Below are 9785 nucleotides of genomic sequence, written 5' to 3'. Positions count from 1 at the left end.
AAAAGATGAACCTTTAATTCCAGAAGATCATCCCTTATGATTGTGCAAATTTGGTGCCCAAATTGAATTGTAAACCATACAAAATTGTAGCAGATTCCCCTTCTTTCAAAAATGATTCTATTTATTTAGAAATGAGTAAGTTACCAATCCTTTCTAAATTATCAGTAAATTTGTTTCTTACCTGGTTCAGGCAGGAAGGTAAAAAAAAGGACTGCGAAGAGCAGATAAAGGATCTTCATATTTGGATTGGTTCTGGACCAAATCTTATTCCTGGGACAGGACACAGCTCTATATTTATGGAGTTAGAATGATTGCATCACATTGCCTCAATGAAATATTGCAACTATGCTTAGGAGTTACTTTTACTGTTTTACATAAGTGGATATTGCATAATGTCTTAACCACTGAGCTTAGGAACACATACTGTAAATTTCTGTTTGACCACCTCATTCTGTTTGGTCCTGTATGACCATACATAACAGATTGATTGATTGATTGATTGATTGATTGATTGATTTGTTTGTTTGTTTGTTTGTTTTCATCTTATAGTGATTCTCTTAATTTCTCAACTAAGAAATTAAGAGTTGGATACATAAAGCATGAGTGACTGGAAGTAGGAACCTCTGATCCAGGAAAGGCCATAATTGGCATGTATCTGCCATCTGCTATAACAGGAGCTTTGAGTCCAAGAATATTGCCTAGTCATAAGACAAAACCTCCACTCTGAATTCATGAAGAAAGTAAAATGCCATAATTAACAGTATCAAAAGCCAGTGAGAGTTCCAGACAGATGGGAAAGTTATACTTCTTCCCAGTTTTATTACAGGTTACTCTCAAAACTATTGTGTGTGTGTGTGTGTGTGTGTGTGTGTGTGTGTGTGTGTGTGTGTGTGAACATGCATGATGTTCTAATCTAATGGAAGAGATCCAGGTAATGTTTCCTCTAGAATCCTTTGCAATCACTACCCCACCATGTCTCAGCAATCTTCCTCAAAAAGGGAGGCTGTCATCAACCAGGAAAGCAGGGATACAAATCACAGATGATCATGCTAAGATACAAAAAAACAAACAAACAAACAAACAAACAAACCTCTGAATCCCTGAATTAAAAATTAAAAATGGGAACTTTCTATTCTATCCGATTCAGTCCTTAACCTTAACTTCATTGTAAAAGATTCAGTTGAGTCAACATAATAGCAGAAATGAACCCATAGTATGAAGGTTTCAGGAGGTTTCACCCTATTATGCCAGAACCTTCTCTAGGTTTTTTCACCATACTTTTACTGTGCGCATGGAATAATTTTCACTATCAGTAGCACACATTGCCTGTTGTCCTCTTTAACTGTGAAATATAGTAAGATGCTACGGAGTGTGTATTTATTGGACAGTTTTTCCCCCAAAAAAAACCCTGATAAAAATGAAATAAATTCTATGGCTTACTAGTCATATAAGGTATTAGTAAAACTTAATAACCTTCTAATTCTACTGCCTAGAGAAAGATTCTATTGGATGTTGTTTCATTCATCCATAGATTGGTGGACATTTTGCTCAATTAGGAAGTTAAAACACATTAACATAACTGGGAGGTAGCAGTCATGTTTAAGTTCAGAAGATAGTGAAAGATGGCTGTATTTAGAGCCCTTTTGGGCATATTAATGTGAATTCAACAGTCATTGTACTGGAAAGCCATTCCAAATGTGTGAGGTTCCTAAAGTTAGGCAAACTCTGGTTTAAAGAAAATGTTGGAATGCAGTATTGCAGGTTGACACTGCCCATTGCCAGGAGTTCAATCCTGACCAGCCCAAGGTTGACTCAGTCTTCCATCATTCTGAGGTTGGTAAAATGAAGACTCAGATTGGTTGGGGCAATATGCTGACTCTATAAATTGCTTAGAGAGTGCTATAAAGCTCTATGAAGTGGTATATAAGTCTAAGTGCTATGACTATTGCTACTACAGTTTAATAGTGTGCAAGGCTGACAAAAGCCAAAGAAAGAGTTTGAGAGGAAATTAAACACATGAATACAAGGAATTCATGTTGAGAAATAACGGTGAGATATCAACAGAATCCATGAAACTCAAGCTACCTGATGTAACACTTATGTGAAAGTGTAGAAATATGGATGAACCAACAACTTCAACTGACTTGGAATTTAGCAATCACAATTCCTAAGATAGAAAGCAAACATTTATTTATTTATTTATTTGTTTATTTATTTATTTAATTTTATTTAATTTTTGAATTTGTATACCGCCCTTCTTCCTAAGGACTCAGGGCAGTGTACAGCCACATAAAAACATACACTACAAATATTAAAATACCATTAAAAGATATATATAAATTTGGCCCCATAATTAAAAACAGTAACAAACCAATTAAAACATTTAAAAACTATTAGGTCAGCCCGGCTTGCTGGAAAAAGAAAATTTTAAGGGCACGGCAGAAGGCACCGAGGTCTTGGATTCTCCTTATCTCTGGGGGCAGCTGATTCCAGAGGGTAAGTGCCCCCACAGAGAAGGCTGGGGGTCACCAGCCGACATTGTTTGGTTGATGGCACCCCGAGGAGGCCCTCTCTATGGGAGCGCACCGGTCGATGGGAGGCCGTCGGTAGCAGCAGGCGGTCTCGAAGATAACTAGGTCCTATGCCATGGAGCGCTTTAAAGGTGATAACCAACACCTTGAAGCGCACCCGGAAGACCACTGGGAGCCAATGCAGCTCACGCAGGAGAGGTGTTATATGGGAGCGCCAGGTAGCTCCCGTGACTACCCACGCGGCTGCATTCTGGACCAGTTGGAGCCTCCGGGTGCCCTTCAAGGGAAGCCCCATGTAGAGAGCGTTGCAGTAGTCCAGGCAAGAGGTGACGTTAGCACATGCAGTTAGTTTTCAAATGAAATCCAAGTTCAAGATAAATTCAAGGTCTAGAAAATTTGAAAATGAGTGGTATGAGGTTATTAGGTTTCATAGTTTCCCTCATAATATTTCATGCTGGCATTCATATGTGATGTGAATTCAATTATTGGTCAGAAAACCACCAAAAGAAACAACACAAGAATTAATTAATGTGTAATTAACAAGGAATTCACCATTAATGGGTGAATTATCCTAAATTCAGAAACCTCACTTAACCTGTATTAATAATGAAAATGATTAATCTACTCCTTACTTCTTTACTATTGAAATCATCCTTCCCAAACAAGTCTTTTCCAAATATAATTGCATCTTTTCAGTGTATTGTTCTAAATCAGGGGTGTCAAACTCGATTTCATTGAGGGTCACATCAGGGTTGTGTTTGACCTCGGGGGGCCCGAGTGGGTATGACCAGCTCGATATCACTTCTGTTGAGAGAGCCTGTGGTGGCCAGAGTGCTCTGCCAGTGAAAATGGGCTCCCGAGTTCCGTTTTTGGCTGCCACTGCCTCCTACAACCCTCTGCCAGTGAAACCCTCTGCCAGAGGGTTGCAGGAGGCTGTGGCAGCCAAAAATGAAGCTCGGGAGCCCATTTTTGCTGGCAGAAGCACCGCAGGCCAGTCCTTCTCTGTTTCCAGGGTGGTCCTGCGGGCCAGATCTAAGTACCCCGTGGGCCAGATCCAGCCCCTGGGCCTTGAGTATGACAACCCCTGATCCAAATGGATTAGGTTTGTTGTTTGTTAGTAATATTTAAGATGGAACAGTCACTTCAGTGTTTTGTGAATAGACTGATTCCAATTGACTGATTCCTTGTGTCCAGTCTGGTAGTTACAAAGAACTGGGACTTAAACTGACCACTTCTTATGATTTATTTATTTTTATTTATTATTTTACTAAATTAATACTATCTTATACCATATTTGAGTTCTATTTTATTTTTGTTATTGTGCATCCTCATTTGAGTTCTGCACATGATCACTTAATTAATTAATTAATTAGGTTCAATTAATATTGCACTGCTGAATATAATGGTAATCCCCTCTTTTATTTTACAAAGAAAATCGGATGGGTAGACAATATAATAATATACAATATAACAATGTAAAGATGGTATAAAGCCATATGCTGGACCTCTCTAACCAGACGGCCCTCAGTATGCTACAAGGAAGAGGTAAGGATTGTACTATCTATGCTTATGACATTTAAAGCCATCAAGGTGTCTTGTTGCTTGAAGTTCCATGTAATAAAAGAAAACCGGACGTATTTTGAAACTGAAAGGAGACATTAAGGTTGAATGTGTAAAGAGGTAGCTAAAAATTAAGTAAGGAAAAAACAAACTGGATATCAAAACAGCCATGGAAATTGCTAGAAGAGAAGAGACACCAAAGCCAAAAAAGATAAAATTTTGAGTAAGAAATTCAGAGAGCTGTTAGAAAATAGAAGAAACACTATGACAAGATCACCTATACTGATGTCTGCAGCCTGTGGCTCCGGAGCCACATGTGGCTCTTTTGTCCCCCTGCTGTGGCTCCCTGTCAGCTGAACCACCCACTGGCTGGTCCCGCCACTCACCCTCCCCTCCCAGTCACTCCTTGCCTGGCCTGACAAGGTAAGGTCGACAGCGGGGGATGGAGACTTGCTCCATATTCCAGAGCAGGAGCAAAGCATCCCTGTACTTGCCATATCTTGCAGGTGCTTTTTCTGGCCCTTGTTGGTGCTGCACGCACCTCGGTCGCTTGGGGAGATGCACGACTTGCTCTCCACCCTGAGACACTGGCCCAACCCAGCTGCAGCCAATGCTCTGCATCGTAATGGGCTACAGGAGGAGGAGAGGACACTGTCTCCCGCATTGTGAAGTGTGCTAAATTTAACTATGCTGTGCAAGGAGCTGTGACAGCAGTGGGTAGGCTATGGAAGTGGCAACAGCAGTGGCGTTGGCTGCAGCCAGGCCAAGCCAGTGTCTCAGGGTAGAGAGCAAGTCGCGCATCTCCCCGAATGACCGAGGTGTGCACAGCACCAACAAGAGTCAGAAGGAGCACCTGTGAGATATGGCTAGTACAGGGGCACTTCGCTCCTGCTCTGGAATATGGAGCAAATCTCCATCGCCCACCGTTGGCCTTACCTTCTCAGGCCAGGCGAGGAGTGACTGGGAGGGGAACGTGAGTGGCGGGGCCAGCCAGTGGTGGGTTCAGGAAATAGGAAGCCACAGCAAGCGGACAAAAGAGCTTCATTTATCTGGCAACCTGAAATGACTCTTGTTTTAAATATAGTAAAAAGCACCCAAAGAATAAGAAAGAACATGGCGGGGGGGGGGGGGACCCACCAACCCTTACAACCTGGGTAAGCATAGCTGAGGTGTGTGTGTCATGTAACTGGGTGGGAGTGAGTGACGTTGAGTTGGCCACGCCCACCTAGGTTTTGTGGCTCCCGGTGATTTCTTTTTTGTGGGAAATGGATCCAAATGGCTCTTTGACCTACACAGAAATCAAAGATGAAATAAAAAGAGAAAAACAAAGAAAGTCTTTCAAAAAATCTCTGAAATCAGGAGGAGGTTCCAATTACAAAATGCCAATGGAAAGATAGTAACCAATTCAAAGGAGATCAAAGAAAGATGGAAAGAATAAACTAGATGAACTGTTTATTTATTTTATTTATTTATTTTATTTTATTTTATTTATATACCACCCTACTCCCGAAGGACTCAGGGCGGTGGACAGCCACAAGATAAAAATACATCATACAAAAGTTAAAAAACCATTTAAAAGTACATTAAATAATTTTGGCCCAAAAAATGAATTTAAAAACACCCAATTTGTATAAAACTTAAAGGCAAATTAAAAGGGAGAGTCAAGCCAGACCAGCCTGCTGGAATAAAAATGTTTTGAGGGCACGGTAGAAAGTGTGTAAATCTGGGATCCTCCGTATCTCAGGGGGGAGCTCATTCCAGATGGCAGGCGCCCCTACAGAGAAGGCTCTCCCCCTGGGGGCCGCCAGTCGACACTGTTTGGCCGACGGCACCCTGAGGAGCCCCTCTCTATGGGAGCATACTGGTCGGTGAGAGGCTACTGGTGGCAGAAGGCGTCTCATAAGTACCCTGGTCCTAAGCCATGGAGCGCTCTAAAGGTGATCACCAAAACCTTGAAGCGCACCCGGAAGACCACCGGGAGCCAGTGCAGCTCATGCAGGAGGGGAGTCACATGGGAGCGCCACATTGTTCCCATAACCACCCGTGCAGCCGCATTCTGGACCAGCTGGAGCCTCCAGGTGCTCCTCAAGGGGAACCCCATGTAGAGAGCATTACAGTAGTCCAGGCATGAGGTGACAAGGGCATGAGTGACCGTATGTAACGAGTCCTGATCCAGAAAGGGACGCAACTGGTGAATCAGGTGGACCTGATAAAAAGTCCTCCCAGCCACAGCTGTCAAATGCTCTTATAAAGACAGCTGTGACTCCAGGAGGACACCCAAGTTGCGAGCCCTATCCGTGGGCACCAACGACTCGCCCCCAATAGTCAGTGATGGCACCAACTGACTATATCAGGACGTCGGAAACCACAGCCACTTGGTCTTGGATGGGTTGAGTCTGAGTCTGTTTCTCCCCATCCAGATCCGCACGGCTTCCAGGCACCGGGACATCACTTCAAGGGCATTGTTGGGGTGATCCGGGGTGAAGATGTACAGCTGAGTGTCATCAGCATACTGGTGGTACTTCACCCCAAAACCACAGATGATCTCGCCCAGCGGCTTCACATAAATGTTGAACAGAAGGGGCGAGAGGACCAATCCTTGTGGCACCCCACATACAAGGGACTCGACCTCTGCCCCCCTGTTGCGGAGGAGAACCACCGCAACACGGTGCCTCCCACCCCCAACCCTTCCAACCGGTGCAATATGATACCATGGTCGATGGTATCAAAAGCTGCTGAGAGGTCTAACAGGACCAGGACAGAGGAGCAACCCCTGTCCCGAGCCCTCCAGAGATCATCAACCAATGTGACCAATGCTGTTTCCTTGCTGTACCCAGGCCTGAAGCCCGACTGGAACGGATCTAGATAAGCCGATTCATCCAGGTACTGAGGCAGCTGTCACGCGACCACACTCTCAACAACCTTCGCAACAAAGCGAAGGTTGGAGACTGGACGATAATTAGCCAACACTGCCGGGTCCAGGGAGGGCTTCTTGAGGAGAGGCCTCACCACCGCCTCTTTCAAGGCGGCGGGGAAAACACCCTCACTCAAAGAAGCATTTATAATCTCCTGGAGCCAGCCTCATGTAACCTCCCGAGAGGCCAGCACCAACCAGGAGGGACATGGGTCCAATAAACATGTGGCCGCACTCAGTCTGTCCAGTATCCCGTCCACGCCTTCGGGAGTCACATGATCAAACTCTTCCCAAACAATGTTCCGAAGACCTGCCTCCGTCATCCCTCCTGGATCTACCCAGTCAGAGTCTAGGTGTTCCCAAATCTGAGCAATTTTGTCATACAGATATTGTACAAAGTCCTCAGCCCTACCCTCCAAGGGGTCCTCCCGCGCCCCCTGATGGAGCAGGGAGCAGGTCACCCTAAACAGGGTGGCTGGGTGATTATCTGATGACGCAATAAGAGCGGAAAAATAATTACTCTTCTCCGCTTTTATCGCCACTAGGTAAGTCTTAATATGAGACCTTACCAGTGCTCAGTCAGATTCAGAACAACTAGCCCTCCAACTGCTCTCTAGGTGTCTTTTCCGGCGCTTCATCTCCCTCAGCTCCTCAGTGAACCAAGGAGCCAGGTGAGACCGGCACCGTGTCAGAGGCCGCAAAGGCACGACCCAGTCCAAAGCTCCAGCAGTCGCCCTATCCCAGGCGGCCACTAGGTCTTCAGCCGAGCCATGTGCCAGAGCCTCAGAAAGTGGCCGAAGCTCCGTCTGGAACCTATCTGGATCCATCAGGTACCTGGGGCAGAACCACCTCATCAGTTCCGCCTCCCTGCAGTGGGGTGTGGCGGTTCAAAGGTCTAAGCGAAGGAGGGAGTGATCTGACCATGACAAGGGCTCAATCGCTATATCCCCTATCTCAAGATCACTCAACCACTGGCCAGAGACAAAAACCAGGTCCAGCGTGTTTCCCCCCGTGTGAGTAGGGCCATGAATTAACTGGGTCAGGTCCATGTCCATCATGGAAGCCATGAACTCCTGGGCCGCCTCAGATGCCTTGCCGATGGATGGCAGGTTAAAATCCCCCATGACCATAAGCCTGGGGGTTTCAACCGCCACTGCGGCTATAACGTCGAGCAGCTTGGGCAGAGCCGCTGCCGCATGGCAGGGAGCCAGCTACGTGACTAGCAGGCCCATCTGCACCCCATGACCCCACTTCAAAAGGAGGGACTCACATCTGGCCGTCTGAGGAACAGTGGCCTCCCTTGGCCTAAGAACCTCATTAATAACAACAGCCACCCCCCTCCCCTCCCCTGTGAACTTGGCTGATGAAATGCATGGAAACTGGGTGGGCACATATCAACAAGAGGGGCTCCCCCCTCCTGGCCCAACCAGGTCTCTGTAATACCCGCCATGTCCACGCCCCCCTCCTGAATATGCTCACAATGAGGGGGGCTTTATTTGCCACAGACCTGGCATTGCACAGCATCAGCCGATGGCCCAGGGCCCAAGGATCTGTGCAACCTGGGGAATGAGAGGAGCATTGGAGGGCAGAGCGCACCACCGCTTGGAGACAGCGAGCATGCACTCCCACAACATGATGTGGCTTCCTACTCCCGCCATATCTGCTCCTCCCACCTACAGTATCGATGTCATAGCCATCCGCACCACAAGCTCTAACCCCCTCCTTGACCTCAGAACCCGCACCCCCCATGCCGCGCTCCTCAGGTGGACTAGGCACCCTGCAGGTTCTCCCCCAGACGCACTCAGCCCACCCCTCTCCCAGAATCCTTTAAAATCTTGTTCAAAAACTTCCCTAAAAATCCCCACAGCCCTCTTTTTGCAGAATGCCATCTCTCAGGACTCCAAAGTTCGTCATCAAGATAGGCCCTCGATAGAGTGGAGGGCCAAACCTGTGAGAGGGGGGAATCTCGCAGGACAAGGAGCTCAAGCACTGAATACATCCGCTCATTAGGGTGAAAGAGTCCATGGTCGGGAGACCACCAAGATATTATAGTCCACAAGGGAAAGTTCCAATCCAGGTACACACAATCAGACTCCATTGCCCTCTCACAGCAATGGGGGGGGGGGGGAATACATGTTATTCGACTGCCGGAAATTTCTTGGACTAGCCATCCTCTCACGAGGCCGATCCAGTTTAAATAATCCAAATGGATTGATGGAACACTGGTAGTGAGAAGAGTCATACACCGGTTCCCTCCAGACTTGTGTACCCAGATCTAGTTCCCCATATGGGTAGAAGCAAGTCAGGGAGCCCAGCTCATGAGAAGGATTTAGTATGGGGAGAAATCTTGCAGCGGTGGGATTTCAGAGAGGGCTTGATGAAAAACTGGGGGAAGTAAGAGTCACTCAGCATACCAGGATAGGTGGGGTAGCGGTGATCATAATAAGGCCAAAAGGCCTAAACTTGGTCAAAAAGGAAGGAGGGGGGGCAATGCAGGCAGCAAAGTGTCCACAGTCATTTTCCGACTCCCCTATCCACTTCAACTTCCAGTTGGTGGTAATGCTCCCCCATTTTGCCCCCTCCAGCTCACCATGGAGATCTCTGGGTACGCCTGGGGGTGGCCCTTCCCCCATGGTCCAAACCCCTTCAGCCGCCCAGGAAAACCAGGTTGAAGGTACTGCTAAGCGTCCCACACCATCTCCTTCAGGGACTGCTGGCCTTTAGGTAGCTGCCCTAACTCCAGCTGCCATTTCCGTGAACCGCCAATGCGGCCGCTATCT

At 46.7% G+C, this 9785-nt stretch overlaps 1 long non-coding RNA gene across 2 annotated transcripts in view; it reads right to left on the bottom strand.

Moving 5' to 3' along the window:
- The window catches only part of LOC117671475 (uncharacterized), a 48527-nt gene that overhangs the window by 1266 nt on the left and 37476 nt on the right, over positions 1-9785 (bottom strand). The window contains exons 1-2 of one of the 2 annotated variants that reach the window (XR_004592902.3): positions 5317-5381; positions 182-288 (exon numbers count right to left, since the gene is read on the bottom strand). This is a non-coding gene — a long non-coding RNA (uncharacterized LOC117671475). Of the gene's footprint in view, positions 1-181; positions 289-5316; positions 5382-9785 lie in introns of those variants that run through there. The other variant, XR_009622807.2, reaches the window with a different exon arrangement.

The sequence above is a fragment of the Pantherophis guttatus genome, chromosome 1 (genome assembly GCF_059756535.1).
Source record: "Pantherophis guttatus breed Tessera chromosome 1, ASM5975653v1, whole genome shotgun sequence".
Taxonomy (NCBI): domain Eukaryota; kingdom Metazoa; phylum Chordata; class Lepidosauria; order Squamata; family Colubridae; genus Pantherophis; species Pantherophis guttatus.
The sequence above is the reverse complement of the archived record's forward strand: the minus strand, read 5'-3'. Positions and strand labels throughout refer to the sequence as shown.